Genomic DNA, 26,009 nt, shown 5'->3' with positions numbered 1-26,009 from the left:
GAAAAATATTCCCAATATTGAACTATATTATACCATTTGTATAATAAAAAGAAGGAAAAGAAAGAAATGCACTCACTTGGATATGTATATCTCCAGAATTCTATTTCTTTTAAAAAACTTAATAAAATTGTTTGCCTTTAGGTACAATAAGATACCTGTGTGAAGGAACTGAGAAGAGGGTTTTCCACAATATACCATGGTGTAACTTTTGAATTTTGAACCCCGAAAAGCATTAGCTACATAAAAAATAGTTATCTAACATTTAAATATAAAAATTATAAACCTCAGAAAAATATTCAGCATTTTGGCACTTACTTGCTGTTTATTTGCAGTTTATTTTAGAGAAGTAATTTTAACTGTTGGAAACAATATATGGAAATACATCCTAGTTTGGAGTGGAGGGGCAAACTACCCTTCTCTCTGCTCCCTGTACATTTTTCAAAGTATACCTACTTCCACTGCCTTACCCTTACAGCATTTTCTACTGTACCTCTTGTCACAGTTATTGATGTCAAATTGTTATGCTCTTAGGTTAAGAACAATCATAGTAAACAATCTTATAACTATGTATAGAGAAATATAAATAAGTTTCTAAAAGAGAGTCAGGGCCGGGTGTGGTGGCTCACACTTGTAATCTCAGAAATTTGGGAGGCCGAGATGGGTGGATCACCTGAGGTCAGGAGTTCGAGATCAGCCTGGCCAATATGGTGAAACCCCGTCTCTACTAAAAATACAAAAAATTAGCCGGGTGTGATGGCACACGCATGGAGTACCAGCTACTCACTACACGGGAGGCTGAGGCAGGAGAATGGCGTGAACCCGGGAGGTGGAGCTCGCAGTGAGCCAAGATCACGCCACTAAACTCCAGCCTGGGCAACAGAGCGAGTCTCTGTCTCATAAAAAAAGAAAGAAAGTCGGCATCAATGGGATTTTATAAATTATATAATTTTGTGATTATTATTATGGTTTGCTACTGAACCGTGCTCATGGCCAAGTAAGCACTAGAATCTGATTACCCTATGAAAAATTTATTACTTATTTTGGTAGACTGTAATCAGTTTGTTGTTATTAAGTAAGTGCATAAGCAAATTTGCAAACACTGAATATAGAAGAAAATGTATGTAGAGGCTTCATACCGCATAGTTTACCCTTACTTCTGAATTCAGAAAACTTTGCTTTGAGTTTAGACCATATCATTTACTGAATGAGTGTTTCTTTTTTGCCACTTGATTAAAAAAAATTAAAAACTTAATTTTTTTTCTTCCTACTGTGGTTGTGATAATATGTAAAATAAATTTTAAAACAAAGAAGCCCTATTTATATTTATACCTTAAATATTGCTTATAACATTGTTTATAAAAATTAAAATAAAACATGGTACATTTATAACCAAGATTTTCTTATGTACAAAAAAGATAAATGTATACTATAAAATATTTAAATATAAGAAAAAGCTCATATTTTATTACTGGATTTAATTTACAATTTTGGGAGTTAAATATGGAAAGGTTTTAATATAGTAAGATATTTAATATGTTAAAACATTTTCAAAAAACAAAATTCTACTGATAGGCTTTTTGGGGAAAGGTTTTTTTGGAGACAATCGGCTATTGAAAGGTCAAATATAATTTGGCATTCATGTGTGCTGGGTAATTAAAACAACTTCATAAGCAGGTTGTACATAATTATATTGCATGAATATTTTAAGTTTTTAAGTATATATTTCTAGTAGAATGTGGTTTTGATTGATTTAATTCTCACAGTATTGTGGGTGTATGAGTCTAGTTGGAAATATTCTTTGGCCTGCTCATATAGCAGCAGATGCACTATTTGCATAAGTAGGATGTTATATGTGGGCTTGTATTTTTGGCTGCCTCTAGATTTATGACACCAATTCATTTTTTTTTTTTTTTGCACAGATGGAAGAAAGACTGGCAATATGAAAAGAGGAGTTAATCGATTTCATTTTTAAAAATTGTTACAATTACTCTGATTTGAATCTGCATATATGTGAATCTGATTACTTCATTCATAAACATGTATGAAGCAGTAAATTTTCAGTCACATTATGATTGTGCATTATAAAGTTAGCAATTAAACTAGAGGCTGATGCAGGCACATTAATTGTGTTAAAAAATACATTCATTTAATTATGGAGAAAAAAAGTCATTTATAACACTAAACTGAAAAAATAAATGGCTTACCTTTTTCAGAAAAAAATATACTATTTTCTTACATAGAATAGTAAATGGCTAAATAAATGGCCATTTTTATGCAGAAATATATAAATTATACTATACTATAAAATATTGCTATTATATTCTTTAGAAATCTCATGTTATTTTAAAATTTTCTTCACTTAGCATAATATGTTTAGAATCCTTAGTAATAGCACACCGGCTTTCCTGTGTTTTTTCTCTGGTTTTCATACAGTATTTTTCTACTTGACATGAAACAGATACTAATTTAAATAATTTAATTTGAAGTCAGTATAATGTAAAGCATCACACTTTATAATTTTAATATTTTTTTCTAAATGGTACTTTTTTTGTTATAAAGATAAATGGAATATTTGTTTGAAAAAAATTATAGTTTTTAGTAAAGTGTGCAAATTCTTCTTATTAATATTTATCTGAAAATGAAATGGTGCTCACCACTGTGGGGAAGGCTAAGAGTGAGAAAAATGGGAGTACATGGCCAAAGGATACAAAATAGCAGATATGTAGAAAGAACAAGGGTAGATAACTAATGTATAAGATGAGCACTAATGTTAATAAAATTATATGGTACTTTTTTTTTTGGATAAGTAGATTTAAGACACTCTTGTCACCAAAAAAGAAATTATGAGATGATAGATGTTAATCTGTTTCAGTGTAGTAACCATTTTACAATCAATATGTATACCATAACATCATGTTGAAAAACTCAAATTTATGCAATAAAATTTATTTTAATAATTGAAAATTTAAAAATTGAAAAACGGAGACAATTCTGGTAGCTAAATGAGTAATGAATTTAATGAATTAAGACTGGAAGCGGGGATACCAGATAGAAACTGTTGCCATGAATTAGGAGAAATGTTATAAAGTTTTGAATAAGTCAAGTAGTAATAGAAGGGGGAAAAATTGATAATGTGAGAAATAGTTATAACTGTATTAAACTGTATTAAAATTATTTTGTAATTCATTTTTTCAAAAATTAAAATATCACTTTCTAATTTCACTTGACATTTCAAAATATATTATCAACAAATAAAAGTAATGATAATTTTGAAAAAGAAATAGTTAAACTATTAGAAACAGATACGTAGGTATAGATATATTAGATTGATAGATGTCTAGCTAGATATTGATACACTCACAGAGCACTGAAAAATAAAAAATAAAAATAGTAGAATCGCGTTATAAAATTGGCCACGTTCGGGGTTGAGAAGAATATTTAATTCATATTTATTGATTACTGAAGTCAAAATACAATTTCTTTTTTTGTTTTAGAATATAAAATGTCTAAAGCACGTCTAAATTAATTCTAAAATGTAAGTATCTGCTTAGGGAGAGGATGACTGAACTGCTGTATCCCAAATTAGAAATGTCACTGAGCGCTTTACCTTTGTATAAGAAACAAAAGTTTATTTGTAATAAAAATTTGGGGAGTTCATGGTCTTGGAATAACATCTCAAGTGTAAAAATGTATAAAATATTTTTACATAACAATTCTCCAGAATAATTTTCTGAAGAAGGTCCTCATCTGTTTTAATTGCATGATAGGAAAACACAATAGAGATAATATCAAGGACTAATGATAAAAATGTAAATGTTAAATTCTAAACCATTTAGGATTTGAGATGTTAGCTCACAACTTACATTGTTTCTTCACTCTCCAACTGCTAGAATTATTACCCCAGAAAATAAGCAAGTGTTTCCAGGAAGAGAAGAAGAAAGCTTTCCATTTCCAAATTATTCTTGGGGCCTCTATCTAAAAGGAGAGACTCTTTAGTTTTCAAGGTGTCTGTAATACAAATATTCTTGCAATTCCTTTTGCTCAGAAGGCCCAGACCATGCAGGAACATAAGAAATCCAGGAAGAATTTCAGCCTAACACTAAACAGAGTCCAATGTTTAATTTACCTAATAATTATTACAACATTACAAATATTTGAAAAAATATTATAATGAAGACATAAATTAATTTCTTTGCTTCATTTAATTTCAATAGTTTGCTTATTTGATTTATATATTTTATTCACTGTGGTAAGCAGAATAATGGTTGCCCAAAGATGTCCACATCCTAATCCAGGAGACCTGTGAATATGATACCTTACAAGGCAGACAAAAAGGATCCCAAAATATGATTAAGTTAAATATCTTGAAATGAGATTACCCTGGATAATCTGAGTGGGCTCAATGTAATCACAAGAATCCTCATAAGAGAAGGGTCAGAGTTGGAGAGAGATGAGAAGATGATAAACTTCTGGCTTTAAAGATGAAGGAAGATGCCCTGTGGCAAGAAATAGTGGCTTCCAGAAGCTGAAGACTAGAGAATGGATTCTCCCTAGAGCATTCAGAAGGAATATGTCTGGACACGTTGAAGCCTAGCAAAAGCCATTTAAAATGCCTGGCTTCCAGAAATTTAAAATAATAAATTTGTGTTATATTAAGCAACTAACTTGGTTGAAATTTGTTACAGCAGATAGGAAACTAATATAAAATAAACTAATATATTCATTGAGGAAAAAATCAGAGTTGAAGAACTGTATGTGTCCTTATTGAAAATGTTTTCCTTATATTTTATTTAGCTATTATGTTAACATTTTCTCATATTGTTTGAAAATAACTCATATATATTTGATCTTTATTTTCTTTTAAAAGCTTGTGCTCAAAACTCTTAAGTTTTTACAAAGTACTGTATAGGATTTTTAATATTATTCTGTTCTAAATACCATATAATTAATATTTAATGTCTTTGTAGACTATAAATTGTGTGAAGGTATATCTCAATGAATTTCACATATGAATAAAGCCCATAACCAGCACTTAGAAAGAGAATAATGTATAAATGGCACAATAAGTACCCTTTTTTGCCCCCTCTGACAATTTTTTCCTCTATTAGATTCATAAAAAACTTACTCTTTTATGTCTGGCTTCTTTCTTTTAACATTTTTTTTGTGTGAGTTTGACCTATGTTGCTGCATATAGCAATAATTTGCTCATTTTTATTGCTGTATAATATTGAATTATATGCATATACCAGAGTGCATTTATCCATTTTAGATCATTAATACCTAATTTTTTGTACATTGGAATACTTCTGCTATGAATGCCTTGTTATGACTTTTTATGCTAATAGCTGTACATTTCTATTACATATGAAATGAAAATAATTTTGTATCATATAGTGTGGACATTTTCATCTTTGATTGTTACTGACAAATAGTTTTCTAAAGTGTTTGTGTCATTTATTTTACCATTATGTATGAGAATTCCAAATGCCCCATATTCTCTCCAATACTAGGTATTATTCATCTTTTTTCACTTTGACCATTCTAGTTGGTTATAACAGTATTTTATTTTTGTCCTAATTTGCATTCCACAATAAGGAATACATTTTCACATGCTTATTTGCCATTTGAGTACACTCATGTGGGATGTACCTATCAGTTTCTCCTCATTTTTCTATTGAGTCATATATCTTTTTCTTATTAATTTTTGAAAGGTATTTATATAGCCTGTTTACATTTCCTTCTCACACTTGGTGGCTTGCCTGTTTATTCTCTTTATCTTTTCTTTTGATTAACAGAATTGTAATGTACTATAATTTATCAATGTTTTTCATTTATTGTTAGTGCTTCCTGTTGTACCATTTACTAAGTCTTTTCTTACTGAAAGGTTGTGAAAATATTTTCTTATGTTTACTTCTAAATGCACACTTCTAAATACAATAGTGTTTTAACTTTCCCATTTATGTCTACAAAACATCAAAAATTAATTTTGTGTATGTTGTATAGAAGGATAACTAATTTAATTTGTTTAAATTTAAAACAAGTTTAGATTTATAGAATTATGGTGAAGTGACTACAGAGAGCTCTGGTATAGTTTACTCCAGTGTTATTAACATCTACTAACACATCCCTATTATTAACATCTTAAAATAGATAGATCCATTTGTCACAATTTACAAATGACTATTGATACATTATTATTAACAAAAAGTCTACATATTTTGTTTGTTTGCGGTGGAGTCTTGCACTATCACTGGAGCTGGAGTGCAATGGCATGATCTCGGCTCACTGCAACCTCTGTGAACCTTGGGTTCACGTGATTCTCCTGCCTCAGCCTCCTGAGTAGCTGAGGTTACAGGTGCACATGACCACACCCGGCTAATTTTCTGTATTTTTAGTAGAGACGAGGTTTCACTATGTTGGCCAGACTGATCTCGAACTTTTGACCTCATGATCCACCCACCTAGGCCTCCCAAAGTGCTGGTGTGAGCCACCACTCCGGCCCCGAAAGTCTATATTTTATTCAAATTTTCCACTTTTATTTAATGCACTTTTTATGTGAGCTCTCACCAGGATATCACCTTACATTTAGTAGTCATGCCTCCTTAGGCTTTTTGTGGTTGTCATAACGTCTTAGACTTTTCTTATTTTTGATTACCCTGACAGTTTTGAGAATTACTGATCAGATATTTTCTAATACATACCTCAAGTGACATTTGTCTGATATTTTTCTGATAATTAGACTGGAGAAATATGTTTTGAGGAGGAGGACAAACGAAGTAAAGTGCCATTCTCATTACATCATATCAGGGTTACACACTATCAATATGACTAATAATTATTCATGTTAATGTTGATTATCTGAGTTAAAGTAGTGTTTGTAAATTTCTCTGCTATAATTCTACTCTTTCTTTCTCTTTCTGTAGTGTATCTTTTAGAAAGAAGCCTTTATGTGCAGCCCACACTTAAAGAGTAGAAAGTTATGCTTTATCTACTAATCGCAGATTATTGGAATTCTTCTGCATAATAGTCTGTTCTCCCCCAATTATTTATGTATTCATTCATTTATTTATATCATGATACACTCAAATATATTTATTTTATTTTATGGCTATAATTGAATGTATAATTTTCTTGCTGTTTAAATTGTTCCAACTTTGCTCATTTGGAATGCATTTGTTAGGTCCCTGTATTCTTTTGACATACTGAGATCCTCATGTGTGTGTGTGTGTATGATGTTTCTTTTTTTTTTTCCTTTCCTGAGCCTAATTTCGGGCATACAAGATGCTCCAATCTCATCTTGCCTATTTCCAATCCAGTGCTAGATTCAGCTTTTCTCCAAGGTGTACAGATTCCTTTAATTGAATAATGTTATTAGAAACCAAGAACTGGCAACTAAGTGTGTTTGTTGCTATTTGGGTAATGTTCCTTCTAGACCTCAGCTACCAGAGCAAAAGCATACACACACACACACACACACACACACACACACGTATGTGCAAACCTGCATATATACAAACATCTATAAATATTTCTATATGTAACTATGTGTATATTAAATTAAACATGAATTTATAATGATGTATCTAATCTATTACCACATAGATTATCATTCTAGTCACTGCCCATTGATTATTTGTAACTTCCCATTCTAAATGTAAAAAACATGGCTTCCAACATCTGCCATCCATTTGCTAAACTGACCAATGCCTCTATATATGTAGAATGTTTGTAAAATTGTTGACCTGTACCCTTATAGGGAATAGTTTTATTAACTAGCATACAGTGCTTATCTAAAGCTCCCATTGCCTTTAGTCTTATACATTCTATTCACTTTCAAAGCTACTAACATCAACACCTTATCCCTCATTCTATTAATTTCATACAGTTATATTACATTTAGTTTCTCTGGACAAATTTTGAATTCCATTTCGGTTCCACCGACTACTTAATTTTTTTTAATTGCATATATTAAAGTGTACTCATTGTGCTGTAAAATTTTATGTGTTTTGAAAAATACTTAATGCTTTTACCATTATGTATCAAACACAATAATTACATTATCCTAAAGATTCCCTGTGTTTCAGTTATTTAACTGCCTCCCGCTCCAACCCTTAAACACTGGCAACTCTCAATCTGTTTACCATCTCTATAATTTTGTTTTTTCATGAAAGTCATATTAGTATCATGTAGCATGTAGTTTTTCTTTAGACTGGCTTCTTTCATGTAGTAATATAAAGAATAATAAAATAATGTTTGTAAGCAATTGTCGATGTTCATAGGATTAGCATTAGTAGTTATAAATTTCTGTCGGCAGAAGTGTGTCATACTTAAATATCTAGTTTTTCTAAACAGTTTTTGTGGAAGATAAATAGAAGTAAAACTTGAACCATATCATGTCTGAACACTGTTCTTGATAAAAGGTTACTAATGGCTGAAAATACCTAAATGAGAACTTTAAAATGTGATGCAATTTTTATCAGCACACATTTAATTTTAAGATCTATTTGGAACCCTACCCAAACCATCTGGGGAGAAATTCCTTCAGGTAAAATAAAAAAACACTGCATCATGATTCTATTTGCTACCATTAGCAGACATTGCAGACTTGTTAATAGCATCTGTCTTCAACATTTTCTGGCCATATGTTCATGCAGATGAAACATTAACACTCATTGATTGTACAATTCCATTAATCCCTATCATTCTTCTCACAAATAAAATAATCTCCAATTAGGTATCCTTTCAAGTCCTATGATTCCTCTATTGATTAAATTTTTATCTCACTGACTTTTCAATCCTGAATTTGCTATCTCCATCTGAATATCTATTGTTCTCTGAAGCCCCATTCTATGGTGAACACAGAAAAAGAAAATTATTCTGTATCCTCATGCTCTTTCCAGAATCTACGCAAAATCTCCTTGCCTTAGCAGACATTTTCCTCCTTCTCAAAAACATCCATTTGTGGTAATGTTATTTTTCTCCGAACTCCCCTTGGCCTTTGTTTAAATTCCCATGTCATCTGTATACAGCATTACAACCTTCACCCTCGCTTTTTCTCTTAGTCACTCTGTATTTTATTGAGTTTTAAAATTCTGGTCTCAATGTCTTTCTATCTATCTCTTTATCTGTTTTTCTGTCTCTCTCTCCCAACACATGCACATACACACATACCCATAAAATAAAAAGCCATAATTTTTATATGGGTAAATAACACTTTTAAAACTCAACATTATTTTCTCAAAAAAAGACTTTTTTTCATAGTAAATGCCTTTGCTATAGTCTTATAATGTTCTTTAAAATGACCATTTGGAACTACATTTTCTTTAGCATGTAAGTTTAGTGACTCAAAATGGAAATCTTGAGAGGTAATTCAAGAATATTCATTCATTTACTTATTCATGAGTTCATTCATTTAAAAATCATTTTATGAGTGATTACATTATTCCAGGTAGTTTCTGAGAATTAAAGAAAAAAAAAGACACTGACTTTATTTGAATAAATTTAATCCAGTAGAGAAATAGACATGCAAATGAAGAATTAAAATGTAATGTGCTTTTTGATGTACTGAATATATGAATGTAGTGTAATTAGTGCTCAGGGAAGGATTTTCCAATTCACTCTACAACTTTGAAACACAGAGAATAACTTGTAAAAAAAAAACACTATAACTGTATTTTCACCCACAAAGACCATATACCTGTGGAAATATACCCATGGAAATGACAAGGATGATGATGATAATCATAGATTATCATTGTACTAAACATGATGTGAATACATAAAGAAGTCTAGACAATAACTAATTTAATTTTTATTTAATGTATCTATTAAATTCACTTCTTTTGTATGAAGAGCTGCTGTTTAAAATAAAATACAGTATTAAAGTCATTTTCTAACAATTAACATTCACTGATTCTGCATCTTATATATAAATCTGAGGATGAATAAAATTTTTTTTACCTTTAAGGTCTCAGAGAATACTTGTTAAATCATACACAGAAACAAAATAAATCAATGTGTTAAAGATTACAACTTGAGTTTATTAAACAATGTGTTTAATACACCGTGTTTTAACAATTTGTTAAGGGTTAAAAACGAGGTAAATTAAAGCATGGTTGTGGAAGCTGATTATGAGAAAGGAATGACAAATGATCTTGGCCTGGAGAGGTGAGTAGGAGTTTGCAAGAAAAATGAGGGATTGGAGGTTATTGTAAAAGTTAAAAGAATGTTTTCTAAGCTATGTAATTATAGAAGGGTATTGCAATTTTGGGTAATGGTGAGAAATTCTCTGTAGAATTTTGTGTGAGGAGTAAAAAAAAAAATTGAGGTTGAGGTATAAGTTAGAGTCAAATTTTCAATGGGTATAATATATCCAATTTTCAGGAAGATCACTGTTTCTGTCCCTAAAAAGAAATGCAGTGGAATCTATTAGATATTTATATTATGTAACCAGGTATACTTTTAAACATATGTACAAACATATATTTTTATATATATATATATACACACACACACATATGTATATATAAAAATTGTTTATAAGTTTAATTTTTTATCTTTATTTCCTAGAAACTGGTCAAATATACTGGGTTTTAGATACATTTACCATTTCTCAACCTTTCTAACTATTTCTGTGAGTGTGAGTGCATGTGTGTGTGTGTGCGTGCCTATGTGTCTTCATTTCTCTCTCTTTCTCACTTTCTCTCTTACTGACAGAAGTGATGAATTGATATAGAGCACCATAAATATTTTAGATTTTCACTGTGAGTAAGGAAGACTGTATAAAGTAAATACATGCGATATTTACACAGACAGTAGGTCGTACTTGTTAAATAATTTCACAAAGAGTTATCCTCTGAAAACATACATATGGCTTTCAGTTTTCAGTCCAGCATGTAAGAAGCATGGAAGTCATCAATCTGTCCAAAAAGTAAAAAACTGAAGACATTGATAAATTAATGAGTTTTCTTAGACCATAAGAGCAGTGAGGTGACAGGTCAAACAGCTGTCCTCTAAATTGGAGACAGCAAGAGGTGAATACAGATAATCACAACATACCAGAGCAGCAATGTCCAAAGAACCCCATGCCTATGTGGAAAAACATGAACTATGATTTATGAATTGTTGTAGGTTCAGTGTGGACAACTCTGAGACTTAAAAACTCCAGGGAGACAGTCATAGGTGGTTCCTCACACTCTTGGGATTTTTGCCTCTCAATCTCTACCAGGTTTTTACAGTGAATATCACACACACACACAAAACCTGGACAGAACATATATTACTTATGTGTTTATATATTTGGATACAAAAGAATGATCAATATAAATAATTTACATAAAGTTATTGATATGGTTTGGCTGTGTCCCCAACCAAATCTCAACTTGAATTGTATCTCCCAATTCAATCTTTTCAAAAGTTTAGAAACAAAATGTTTCATGTAAAGTGGCAAAGTTCCTCTGTTACGCCTTTCACTGTTTAATATATGGAAATGCATATGCTCTTTACATGAATTTTTTTAGCTACAAGTGTCTGTCTTACTCATCAACTGATAGCTCATATTTGTATAAGTAATACATTTTTGAAACATATTTTGATAATTAAAGAATATTATAAACCATGTCTAGGTAGGTAAAAGTTCATGAACTGTAGTTTATGTTAAGCACTCCAAATAACTAAATTTTAAATGAATGTATTTCTTAATTTCTTATTTGTTATTGTTAGTTGTTAATAATTTTTTCTCATCTTTCTTCTTAAATTGTGTTTTTGCTGTTATTGTTTCAGAAACATTATAAAAAATTACAGCATGGTTTTTTCATTATTTAAACCCTCTGCGTGTGATTGAAAACAAAAATCTTTCTGACAGTTTCAAACTCTAGAAGAATTTTTTGTGTCATTTCTTGTATAGAGTAGACCTAAGGTGGTGTGTATGCAGTAGATTTTTACTGAACTTGTTTTATACTGATATAAATTTTGAAGATGTTATACAAAATATATCACAATTTGAATTTAACTAGATTTAAATGCCTAACTTTAAGAGATTAAAAAATCTTAAGTGCTTCTTTTTCAAAGGACACCATATGCAAATAAAATTTTGTATGTGGAAAACACTTTTAACAAGTAACACTATAACCTATATTTACCAGTTTTTTTTTTTTCATTTGCATTATGGAAATTATGTTGAGTGAGTAAGAAACTGTTACTATGCTCCAAGGAAATGTCTCAGCAACCAATTTAAAATGAGAGTTATTTGAAAAGAGAATAGAACAACTTTGTAATGCATATCTTACTTTCATTGTGGCAGAGATTATCGAGCTATTGAGTGAATACCTCTCTCTTTTCTTAAGGGAACTAGCTCTATCTTTCTTGCTGTTAAGTGTACACATATGAGTGAATTCCACATCCAGACAATGGAATGTAGGTAGAAGTAATATGCTACACTTGAAGTCATTGCCTATAAAAACCCCTTTTGCAATTTTGTACTCTATCTTTCTCTTCTTTTCCAGGTAGAAATAGATATGAAATCCACAAAGTGAAGATGGTAAAGCTTCCATAGTACTGTTTTCTTGAATAACTACCTGAAGCGGAAATTCTCTAGCATGCTGATTGGTCTTTATGTAAATCAGAAATGAACTTTAATTATAGTAAGTATTCAAGAAAGTAGAGTTGTACAGTGAATGTTTCAGGGAATTCTCTCCAAATTGTCTGGAAAAAAAATACACATGCATAAAAAGTAAGAGTTTTATTCCTGGTAGCTTTCCTGAACTCAATTTCCTAGAGAACCAAAGGGAGGGGATATAAAATGGAGGGGCCACAGAACGTCCCAGCTTCTTTCCAGCAATTAGTCACCAGCAACTTTGTAAATAGCTAGAACCAAGTAAATAATTTATTCTTTACTAGCAAGGCCACTCCCAAACTTACCATATATATATATATGGAACAGCCAAGAATGGGATGCTTTACCAAAGACAAAGTTTCATAGGAAATTCACCTGAGTCATGACCCAAGCATATCTTTCTGCAGAATCCATATAGAAGGGTGCATATATTCTCACTTTGACTCTTCTATCCATGAGTATCAGCCTTAAATAAATGATGTTCTGGGGTTTAAACAAAATAATTTATTAACATTATGTGCTACTGATTTCAGCTTTTATAATTCTAATAGCATTATCTTTAGCAAAACATAATTAGAGAATTACAATTAGAATAAATTTTTCTATCTCGTAGTCATTAGAGTTTACTTAATTTATTGCTTATACTTATTCTTTTCTTTTTGTTACCCATTTCTTATTATATTTATAAATAATTTGCATACTACTATTGTATTTCTATGCCTTGATTTTACATGTGATTTTAGGGAAAAAAATTTACTTGAAAATGTCAGACATCCTAAGAATAAAAAAAATAAAAAGCAGATGCATATAATAATATATTTTATTTGCATACAACATTCATTAGCTCTAACGCATTAATAGGCTTTAAGTAGATCATTTACATATGAAAACAAGAAATAAAAAATATAAAGGACAAAAAGAAGTTTTAAACTAAATAAGAAGAAAAGCATAGTAAATAAAATATGTTGATTAAGATTATTTTGTGAAGAACATAAGAAAGACAGCAGAATAAGAAGTCTCAGGCTTTACCCCTCACAGAAAAACTGATTTAAAAATAATATACAAACCAAAATACCCTTTTAAGAAGTCCAGAATTTTGTTAAGATGTTGCAGTAGCCTGGACAACCACAAAATTAATAACAGCTACATTGAAATTGGTAAGAAGAGAAATTTCGCTTTACCTGCATCAGTATTTCCCCAAATCTGGCAAAACTCAGCTCCCAGTGAAATCATCTTGTCTTGTAACATCTCCCTGAAGGAAAAAGGGAGAGGGAAGTATGCATCTAATGTCTCCAGGCTTTTTGTAGTCTGCCCGAGGGAGGGACTGGCTTCTGTCTTGCCTCATCTGGAGTGCTGATGGAATTGGCATAGTTTGGATGTCCAATAACAGCTAAGGAGAGAGGAAAGGAGTGGGTGGCTTACTGCATCCAACATGGCTGTGCAAGAAAGCGGAGAAGGTGCAGAACCTGAGGCTTCTCGACAAGGAAGAAAGAAGAGGAGTGAAATATGCCTTCAACATTCTGGCCATTTGGTGTGTTATCCAAGGAACTAGTTTCTCTCTCACCTCACCCTTAGTACTGATGGAACAGGCATAGTTTGGATGCCTGGAGACAGCTAGGAACAAAGAAAACAGGCAGGCATCTTGCTGCATTAGACACAACTCTGCAAGACTGGATGAAGGCATATAACTTAAGGCTTCTCCACAGGGAGGGAAGAAGAGTACAGTATGCCTCCAATGTCTCAGACAGCAGTGCTTTGGTCAGACATTAGAGGGAATAAGAGATTAGAGGTTTTAGAAGAAAAGGAGGAAGAGAAGGAGGAAAAGGAGGAGGAGGAGGAGAACCAAAAACAACTAGAAAATCTCTCATTATAAATCCACGTGCACAAATCCAGACAAGACCTATCTATAAAAAGGGTTCTAGAGATTCCCAGAATCCCTAGCAAAGCTGAATGGTAAACATCTTTCCCTGTCAGTAAAGACTGTGAGAAGTGGCTTTCTATTTCAAATGCACAGAAATTGACACAAAGATACAAGGAACATGAAAAATAAGAAAATATAATACAATCAAAGGGACAAAATAAATCTCCAATAACCAATCTAAAGAAATGGATACTCATGAATTAATTGACAAAGAATTCAAAACAATCATCTTAGTGAATCTCAGTGAGTAACAAGATAACACAGATAAGCAACTAAATGAAATAAGAAAACACTTGAACAAAATGAAAATATTGATAAGGAGACAAAAAAACTGTAAAAGAGGAACAAACCAATTTGGGAGCTAAAAATACAACAAACTAAAATATTAACCAGAGGGGTTCAACAACAGACTTAATCAAAGAGAAGAAAGAATTAGTGAAGTCTAAGAAAGGTCATTTGAAATTATACATCAGAGGAATAAAAATAAAATAAAATAAAGTAACAAAGAGTAACAAAAGCTTAAAAGATTTATGGGAAACCACAAAGAAGCCAATTCATGTATTATGGAAGTATCAGGAAAAGAAGATAAATTGGTTTTGGCAATGATTTTTTTTTTCTATTTTGACACCAAAGCACAAGCAACAAAAGCAAAAACAAACAAGTGGGAGTTTTTTGAACCAAAAAGCTTCTGCATAGTCAAGAAAATAATAAACATAGTGAAGAGGCAACCTACAGAATGGGAGAAAATATAATAGTTCCAAACCATATATCTGATAAGGGGTAAATAGTTCCAAACCATATATCTGATAAGGTGTAAATATCTAAAATATATTGGGAATTTATACAACTCAATAGCAAAAACAAACAAACAAAAAAAAACAAAAAAAATCTTTTTAAAAAATGGATAAATGATGTGAATAGGCATTTTTCAAATGAAGATATACAAATAGCCAATAGGTATATAAAAATATGCTCAGCATCAGTAATGATCAGAGAAATGCAAATAAAACCCACAATGAGATATTATCTTACACTTTTTAGGATGGCTATTATCAAAAAGAAAAAAAGGAAAGTATTGGCAAAGATGTAAGAATTTGGAACTCTTGTATAGTGTAGGTGGGAATGTAAAATGGTGTAGCCACTGTGAAAAACAATATGGAGAGTCCTCAAAAAATTGAAAATAGAACTATCATATGATCCAGCAATCTCACATGTGAGTATATACTCAGTATGTATAAAAGAATTAAAATGAGGATCTTGAAAAGATATATACACTCCCATGTTCATTTCGGCATTATGCACAATAGCCAAGATGTGGAAAAACCTAAATGTCAATTGATGGATTACTGAGTATATAAAATGTGGTATATACAAACAAGGGAATATTATTTATCCTTTAGAAAGAAGGAAATCCTGTCATACATGAGAAAATGGGTGAACCTGCAGGACATCACGCTAAGTGAAATAAGCTAGTTAGAGAAAGATAAACACCACATGATCTCAGTTATATGAGATATACAAAATAGTCTAATTCACAGAAATAGAGAGTAGGATAGTAGTTACCAGGAGCAGGTGGGGCAGGAGGGGAAATGGAGAGTGGGTCAATGGGTATACTTTCAGTTATGCCTAGGGTTAACAATACTGTATTGTGTACTTAAAAATTATAGAGGGTAGCTCTCATGTTAAGTATTCCTACTACAGTAAAAAGAAATTACACAGAATTATTTGCATATTGAATATGTAGAACTATTGTTTCTTTCAACAACAAAAAATTACCTCTCCCAATTCTACTGAAATGTCAAATCTTTACAGTCTGTTAGTCTCAAGTTTCTATTTTGGAAAGAACTCTATGTTAAAAATATGTCTCTAAAAATGTTATTCTACTCTAAGAAAATAAGGCATGATGTGAAATAAAAACTGGTTCTTGCCATTATTATCAAGAGACAATAAAGAGTGATAATAACTAGGCAATCAGAAGGATGCATGCCCCACCTGGAACCTTTTGTATTTAGGTGGGCTTGCTATTTTAACACTTGTTTTTAACAGCAGTGATCTGAATTTTTTCATGACATTTGACTTTTAAATATTGGCTTAAAAAATCAGACCAATTATAATATTAAAAATATTTTTCCATAATTTCCATGATTAAGGTTCAAAGAAATTCAGTGGAGAGATGCCTTTTCAACAGATGACGCTCAACCAATTTGATATCTATGTTCAAAAGAACGAGATCATATCCTTTGCAGGAACATGGGTGGAACTGGAGGCCATTATTCTTAGCAAACTAATTCAGGAACAGAAAAGCAAATACTGAATGTTCTCACTTATAAGTGGGACGTAAATAATGAGAACACATAGACAGAAAGTGGAGAGCAACAGAAACTGGGGCCTACTTGAGGGTGGAGAGTGGGAGGAGGGAGCGCTTCAGGAAAAAAACAAAAACAAAACTATTGGGTACTATGCTTAGTACCTGGGGGATTAAGCAAACTGTACACCAAACACCCAAGTCATGAGTTTATCTATAAAACAAACCTGCATGTATACCCCTGAACCTAAAATAAAAGTTAAAATATTAAATAATAATACCCATATTCATTAGCATATCAGAGACTAACATCTTTTGCACATTTAAAGGTTAAAGACCGATGCTTTCAACCTCACACTAGGAAAAGGCAAAGTTTTTTTTTCTTACTATTTCTATTCAACATTGCACTTGAGGTTTTATTCAGTAGAATAAGACAAGAAAAAAAACAAAATAATTTAGTTTAAACAAGGAGAAATAAAAGCATCTTTAGTCATGCAAGTCATCTACACAACATTTTTTTGGAATCTACAAAAAGATACTAGAAATAATAAGAAGGTTTTTTAAGGTAGTAGGATACAAGATCAATATACACAGTAAATTTTATTTTATGTCAATGTACAATTGAAATTTTTTAAAAGGTACCATTTTAAAGCATTATAATATACAAAAATTTTGGTATAAATATGACAAAAGATGTACAAGACCCATACTTTGAAAATTATGATACACTGTTTTAAAAAATTAACGAAGGCTTAAATAAGTGGAACAATATCACCACAAGTTGATCTATCAATGCAATACCTACCAATCAAAGTCCCAGCATGCATTTTTATAGAAATTCACAAGTTTGTTCTAAAATTTATATGGAAAAGGAAGTCACCTAGAATATTTTTTTGCCAAATATTTGTTCCAAAGAACAATTTTGAAAACAAAAAATGGAGTGAAATGAGTCCCGTTACCTGAACTCAAGAATTATAATAAAATTTCAGTAAACAAGACAGTTTGGTATTGGCAACAATAAAGTAAAAAATCAATCAGTCAGTGGAACAGCCTTGATAGTTCAGAAGTAGACCCATACATATAAGGTTAATTGATTGTTGGCAAAGATTCAAAAATAATTCACTGGACAAAATAAATCTTAACAAATGATGCTGGACCAATTTAATGCTCATATTAAAAATAGTGAACTTTGACCAATAACACATAATATTAAAAATTAACCCAAAATGAATTATAGAACTAAATTTAAAAATCAAAATAATTAAGCATCTAGAAAAAAAGAATGAAATTATTGTGACCTTGTGTTAGACAAAATTTTCTTACATATAATACTACATAAATAATTCATACAGTGTATGTTAACAAATTTCACTTTGTCAAAATTAAGAACTCTTGTTTTTCAGAAATCACTTGTAAGAGAATGAACAGAGAAACAATACACTTGGAGAAAATAACTGCAAATTACAAAACCTTTAAAAAGGCTTTATTATCTACAAACAACTTTCAAAACTCTGTTAAAAAATAAAAAAAAAAAAACAAAAAACAAGTTAGACCACCCCATCAATGAAGTATAGTTGGCATACAGGCCCTTGAAAGCATACTTGAAATCATTTGTCTTCAGAGAAATGACAATAAACCTTTCAATTACATAATGTTACACACCCATAAGAATGTCTAAAAGTCAAAAGAAAGAACATAGTTTTGGTGAAGATATGAAATAACTGAAACTGTTATACAGTGATGGTGAAATTGTAAACTAGTACAACTATTTTAGGAAATGGCAATTTCTTTAAAAGTTAAACATACACCAACCATACAACCCAGACATTCTACTCTTAGCTATTTACCTACAAGAAAGGAAAGCATTATTTAGTAGAAAAACTTTTACATGAATATTCATATAGCAGTTTCATTTGTAATGGCCAAATCCTGTATACCATGCAAATGTCCATCAAGAGGTTAGTGAATGAATACATTGTGTTATACCCACACAATGGAACACTCTTCAGCCATAAAAAGTATGAATTAAAGGTACAAAATAAAATATGCAATATTAAGTATTGCACATTCTTAAGTATTGTGTTTTTTAACTTATGCAAACCAATCAAAACATATTTTTTATTTTGTAGGATAGCTTAATGAATTTTTAATATTCTGCAGAAATAGGAAAATATTTCACACTCTTAATAAAAAGTAAAATTTTCTCAATTACAGACACATGAAACACAGAGAGAACTTGCAACTTCAGTTCTATAGCTTCAGCTTCATGTCAAAAGAAAATTCTCATCAGCAGGTGATATATGACTGTATATATATATATATACACACACATATATATACACACACATACACACACACATATATGATTAAAACAAATACAAAACAAAATGGTTATTCATAAATTGAACTTTGTCTTAAATTTTAAAATCAAATTTTTACATTTATAATTAATTATTTTTCTCCTTTTTCACTAATTAACAAGGCAGAAAAAAAACGGTTATGTGATGACATCTATGTATGCTTTTAAAGTATATTAAATTCTATTTAAATATGTTTCTAAAAACATGTCTTAATATCATCTATTTTAGAATGCTGAAATGATTTCTATGAATGTGTCTTTAATGTATAAGAAAAAAGATAAAATTACTTTTGTATGGACCAAAGAAAAATTTTCCCTTCTCACCTTCAAGGTTCACTAAAAATCACTGACAAGAGGAAATTAATAGGAAAAAATACATAAAAATGTATTTGATCATAGTTTTATATAACACAGGAGGCTTCAGAATATAGACTCAAAGGTAAAGGGAATATTGCCCATTTTTATGCTTAGGTATGCACAGCCATGTAGAAAAACTACTGGGCAAAAAACATGATCTAATGCTAATAGACTGAGTGGGGAAACCCAGCACAACCTGTGTGTCTAGAGTCTCTTGGCCTCTCTTGAGCATGAATTCCTTCCTTCTGGGTATGGACAGTACCCTCTCTGGAATGGGAGTCTTATGACAAACAGTCAAACAAGGTAGGCCAGATAATTTCTTTAAAGCCAGGTTTTACACAAACAAGTTAGAGGAAAAGTTAGCATATTATTTGGGGGTTTGATGGTTGGCTCTGGGGAAAAGGGGTTCTGAATACAGAGTTAAGGGGCACCAGAAAAATGACAACTAAATACAATCTTAAAGAAGACAGAAATATATCTCACCTCTGCTCTTTGATTCAGAAACTTCCCTCTCTCTCTCTAACCTCTCCTCCCTCCCACTCTTTCTCCCTTTCTCTGTTTTTCTGGATGTATTGAGCTATTGAAGCTCCTAGGAGACTCCTGGCTGCCAGTAGCAAAGTTGACTGCCTCACGAGGCTGAGGAGAAGAGAACTAGAATCAACTCATATTAGAGAGCTGGATATTCAATGTGTTTTTATTATTTCTATGAAAACATGTTCAACTATTTCGAAAACTACTTTTTTTGGTTCTCCTCCTTTCTCATTTTTTTTTCTTTTTATCTGCATTGGAAGTAGTCACTAAGTTTATGCCACAGATTGGAAGGGATGGGTAAATTTACTTAGTAAGCAAAGCAAACATTTGCCTCTTCTCAAATAGTGAATAAGATACCTGAAATTAAAGGATCATCTTCTGGCCTTTTAAAGAAGGAGGTGCCATTTTTTCAACTACTAACATTTTCAAGTCATTTTTAATTGATGATCAAGGCTCTTCCTGACTCTTCGTCAGTAACAGACATAATAAGGGTTAGAGAAGTGAAGGATTTTTATGTGTGTGTGAAGGTGAGAGATGATAGATTACAAGAGGTATAAAAATGACATTAAAACGTTACAGTAAGCTAACTAATTGTTGAAGAAAGAAAAAGTATTTTAAATACATGTAGTGGAGCCTAAGTACACAGTGTTTATAAAGTCTACAGCTATATACAATAATGTTCTAGGCCTTCAAATTCACTCACCACTCATTCATTGACTCAACCAGTGTAACTTCCCGTCCTGCAAGCTGCATTTGTGATTAAGTGTCCTATACAAATGTACCATTTTTTAACCATTTTAAAAATATGTTGATATGTTAACAGAAAATAATAAGATGGCCCAACTTCAGAAATTTACATAACCTTTAAAGTTACTCTTTAGAGATTCTCTTTGTCATGGATTTGAGCCTGTCCCAGTATAACACAAAATATGGAACTGACTAAACATCCACTACTTTTTTTTAATTAATTTTTTTTTTTTTTAGTGTCAAGGGTACAGGTACAGATTGGTTCTACAGTTAAATAGCATGATGTGGGGAGTTGGCATCCATACTATTTCATCACCCAGATAATAAGCATAGTGTCTGATAGGTAGATATATATATATATATATTTTTTTTTTTTTTTTTTTTTTTTTTGAGACTGAGTCTTGCTCTTGTTGCCCAGGCTGGAGTGCAATGGTGCCATCTCGGCTCACCGCAACTTCTGCCTCCCAGGTTCAAGCGATTCTTCTGCCTCAGCCTCCAGAGTAGCGGGGATCATAGGCATGCGCCACCACACCTGGGTAATTTTGTATTTTTAGTAGAGACGGGGTTTCTCCGTGTTGGTCAGGCTAGTCTCGAGATAGGTAGATTTTTTATCCTCACCCTCCTACCCATCCTCCATCCTAAAGTAGGCACTGCTGTCTATTGTTCCTTTCTTTGTGTCTATATGTACTCTGTGTTTAATTTATGCTTATAAGTGAGAACAGATGGTGTTGGGTTTTCTGTTCCTGAATTAGTTCACTGAGGATAATGGTCTTCAGCTTCATCCATGTTGTTGCAAAAGACATTATCTTATTCTTTATTTTGGCTGCATAGTATTCCATGGTGTATATGTACCACATTTTCTCTATCCAGTCTACCACTGATGGGCATTTAGGTTGATTGCATGTCTCTGCTATTGCGAATAGTGCTGTGATTAACTTATGAATCCATGTGTCCTTATGGTTGAACAATCTATATTCCTTTGGATTGCTAATGGGATTGCTGGGTCAAATGTGTGTAGGTTTGGGGTTCTCCTTTGAATCAGTTATTGCACTTCACAGTTTCCTCACAATTATGTATCAGGAACACTGGCAAGAATTTTCAAACAGATCCAAAACTCATTCTTGAGTATTAAGAGTGAGAGGATTATCTCTCCATGGAACAATTCAGTTTCATGTCTATAGACAAGAATTATTTTGCATTTCTATTAATTATCTACCACTTAACAGAGTTGCAAAGAAGCTTATAGAATCAAAATAATGTAATGTGAAATGTGCCATAAATAATGCATAGTTTTTATTGAAGCACAGATATTTTCCCACATGTCGTGTATCTATTAGTTCACTAGACCTAATTTGTAATATTTATGGAAAATATAGTCAGAGTAATAGTAGGACCAATAGTAGTTATATCAGTACTTACCATCAAATAATAACTTTTTTAAAGGTTAAAAATATGTCTTTCATTCAAATATAAAGTAAGCATATGTCAATGATTTTTAATTTCTTTATGATATTAAATATATATTATTTCTTCAAGTACTATATCATTTATAATTTATATCAGGTTTTTGACTCTCTTCTATGTTGCATTGATCAATTTGTCAGTGTATTATAATATAAATTTTTATTACTATAAAAATAATATTTTGGCATATAGTAAAAAATAACCACATAACTAATAATGTTTACTTATTCCTTTCAATTCTTGTATGATATGTTAACAGAATAAGTTACATAGTTTTAATTTGCTTATAGAATTTAAAGGATTTTTTTTTTTCTGATTCATGGGGTTACTTTCAGTAGCTTAGTATGGGTAGAGAAGTCTAACATTTTGTTATTTACCCAAATTGGTTTGACCTATTTTTCAAATTGGAATTTCTATTTCTTGTTAAAAATAGAAACAGAAAAATGCTGCAGATATTTCAATAGTGTTTCAAAGCCTGGGAGGCAGAGCTAGAGGATTTATCAAGCTCAGCTCACCTAATACACACACCCAGCTTCCTACCATCACTTCCACCCTGAGCCTAAGGGTCTGTCCATCTGTTTCTTTCATGAAGTCCAGGGGAAATTGTTATTTTCTCAAGAGCTTAGAGATTTTGTGTGTGCGGGTGTGTGTGTGTGTGTGTGTGTGTGTGTGTGTTTCCCTTTTCTATATGGACAAAGTTTATTATTATTTTTTTACATTTCTCTCAGCTCATGCCCACAAAGAAAGTTTAAATACTAAAGACGAAGGATCATAGCAAGTCCTGAAGGTTTAAGAATCCAAAGTAAAAATTTACGGTTATATCTGTAGTTTGTGTTCAATGAGAAAATAAGTAAAAATTAAAATAAGTCCTTCATGATATTTAGAGTTTTCTAGTAAGAAATACACACTAACTTACTGAATATTTTATTTAAATTTTTATTCTGTAATTTCATTCACTTTAAAAAGGTAAAAGACAGTACTTATTGATGAGAAGAAAATAAGGAATTTAGTTAAGCCAGAACATAAGATATATATTTACACATTTCTTATTATTCGAGAGAGCATGGAGTTAAAAATTTTAAGATCAAAGTTAGTGTTTAACAAAGGTCACTGCAATTTTTTTCTGATCTTCTTATGTTATACAAAGTCAAAATTAATGACTCATAATAAACAAACTATTTTGTGTACTTATTCTTCATCATAATGGTTTTTACTTCTATGCTTGCCTAGTATTGGAAAATATCTGCATAATCCATTTGAGAGGAAATAAAATATTTCTAGATAAGCCATTTTTTAAAGCGAAAAATTTTGCAAAGTTATCAAATGGAGAAATCACTAAAGAGTAAATATTTAACAAAAATCACATTAAGAATTTTAAGCACAAGATATTAGTCTTAGCGTTTTCATATCATCCTATCCATTCCTCGATGCAAAGCCGAACTCACTTTAGGGGTATCCTAAATAAAAAAATATATTATGAATCAATATTTATTTTTATGGAATAATTGTCACTATGTAGCTGAACATTCAATCTAAGATATAAAGAATAAATATTTAAGTTCGTATATTTATTAGTTTTCTATTGCTGCAGTAACAAAGTACCACAAAACTAGCAAAGTAGAACAAATGTATTGACTTACAGTTTTGTAAGTAAGAATTCTAGAAGAGTGCAGCTGGTTTTTCAACTCCAGGTCTGACAAGGTCAAAATCAAGGTGTCCTTTGGCCTGGGCTCTTATCTGGAGTCCCTGAGGGAAGATTTGATGTTTAATTCTTTTCCCTTACCAGACTGAATGTTCCAAGGAGGTCACGTCAACAGTTAAAGTCCGCCATTTTGCCTCTTAGTGCGCATGTGTGAGCCCTCTCATCCACCTCCTGAGATCTTATCAGGAAGCTGGTGATCACCAGCTTCAGGTGTTTCTATTTATTGGGAGACGGTCTTTCCCTGGCACCAGTTGCAACCAATTATTACTTTAGAGAGACAGTTTAACAACTGCCTGACCATCACCTGATGGTCAGGTGATGGTCAGGGAGAAGTATTGTTGGCAGAATTCAATTCCCTGTAGTTGTAATGCTGAGGTTCCCCATTTCCTTGCTGCCTGCCTTTCTGGGACTTCTCTTAGCTCTTTAAGGCCACCTGCTTTCCTCATCATATTGCCTCCTGCCTTGTTGAGCCAGCAAAGGGACAAGTGCATTTTATACTTCTAAACTCTCACTCCTCCTATTGCATCTCTTCTGGCTCCAGCTGAAGAGAGTTCTCTTTTTTTAAGGATTCCCGTAATAATGTTACAGTAGGTAGCTAGTCAGGCATAAGCAGAGTGGAGAGGGACCCCACTCACTGGGAATGTCAGATGACCATCAGGTGATGGTCAGGCAGTTGTTAAACTGTCTCTCTAAAGTAATAATTGGTTGCAACTGGTGCCAGGGAAAGACAGTCTCCCAATTAGTAGAAACACCTGAAGCTGGTGATCAGCAGCTTCCTGGTAAGATCTCAGGAGTTGGATGAGAGGGCTCACACATGCGCACTAAGAGGCAAAATGGCAGACTTTAACTGTTGACATGACCTCCTTGGAACATTCAGACTGGTAAGGGAAAAGCACCTCAAGTGAGCATGTGTGCAATTCCAGTAAAATTGGAAACAATTGGACTCAGTGAATAACCTTTAGTGGAGATATTTTCTCATAATTTATTAATAAAAAACTTTATATAGAATGTTTCAAATTTTCCAATGAAGGTTTAAAATTAACACATGTATCATGTAATTGTATGTACATGAGTTTTCTGTTTGCTAAGAATTTATATTTATTTTCTAACTCTCTTTCATAGATAATATTTTTTGGCTGCTTGGAGTACATGATCTCTCTTGAAGAGCAAATTCTATGTCAGAGGTTTATGGGTTGCCTTCCCTTGAATAATGTTGCCTTAGTTTGAATTTTTCCTGTTCTAGGGCAACATAATATGAGATAGTCCAGCTTCTTATCTGTGTGATATCTCTGGATAAAGAAAAATATAGTAAAATAATTGAATAAGAAATAAACAATGCTCTTAGATGTTTTGACAGCAATGTTAAAAGTCTCATGACACCATCTTACCTCTATTCCTTTCTGCTTTGTTAAGCTAGTAATGTTTAAATTTTTGACCAATTCCACCATTAGAAACACATTTTTCATCATGACCCAATACAGACAAACACAAAATACTTCTGCAAGTCTCTACATTATATACATAATACATTTCCTACTTTTACTATTCATATTTTTACTGCTGTTTTATTTTACTATTTATTTCACTAAAAATTCTTATTGGAACTAACCAAACTGATTTTATAACCTATTTATAGAGAACTACCTGTAATTGGAGCGAAAAAAATCTTCTTTTGGAAACTCCTTAAGATAAAGTCTGCCTTACTGCACCCTATTGAGGTGAGGATTTCTTCAGAAGATCCCACAGGTATGGAGTGTGGAAATAGACTTTACTTCTCAAAATTGGTGACCTCTACTCCTCTCCTGTTTCAAGCTACTTTTCCATTGAATATTTATTTTTCCTAGTGTAGCAATATAAGCAGAGTCCTTCACTGTCTTTTTGCAAATTCGACAAGTATTAAAGGTTTTCAATTTCCTAAAGACCTTTCTTTCAAAGAGGTTTCCTTCCAGAGATTAATGGATAATAATGTAATAAGCTGTATCACCAATGTGTAAAGTAGAAATGAGGTAA

The 26,009-nt window shown here is 31.9% G+C and overlaps 1 long non-coding RNA gene across 2 annotated transcripts in view; it reads right to left on the bottom strand.

The window, feature by feature from the left end:
• LOC129397623 (uncharacterized) overlaps window positions 1-24,138 on the bottom strand; it is a 53,220-nt gene extending 29,082 nt beyond the window's left edge. The window contains exons 1-3 of one of the 2 annotated variants that reach the window (XR_008625217.2): window positions 23,938-24,138; window positions 13,795-14,003; window positions 12,919-13,096 (exon numbers count right to left, since the gene is read on the bottom strand). This is a non-coding gene — a long non-coding RNA (uncharacterized LOC129397623). Of the gene's footprint in view, window positions 1-12,918; window positions 13,097-13,794; window positions 18,844-23,937 lie in introns of those variants that run through there. The other variant, XR_008625216.2, reaches the window with a different exon arrangement.
• Between the last annotated feature and the right edge of the window lie 1,871 nt (window positions 24,139-26,009).

This window comes from Pan paniscus, chromosome 3 (genome assembly GCF_029289425.2).
Source record: "Pan paniscus chromosome 3, NHGRI_mPanPan1-v2.0_pri, whole genome shotgun sequence".
NCBI classification, from domain to species: domain Eukaryota; kingdom Metazoa; phylum Chordata; class Mammalia; order Primates; family Hominidae; genus Pan; species Pan paniscus.
The sequence above is the reverse complement of the archived record's forward strand: the minus strand, read 5'-3'. Positions and strand labels throughout refer to the sequence as shown.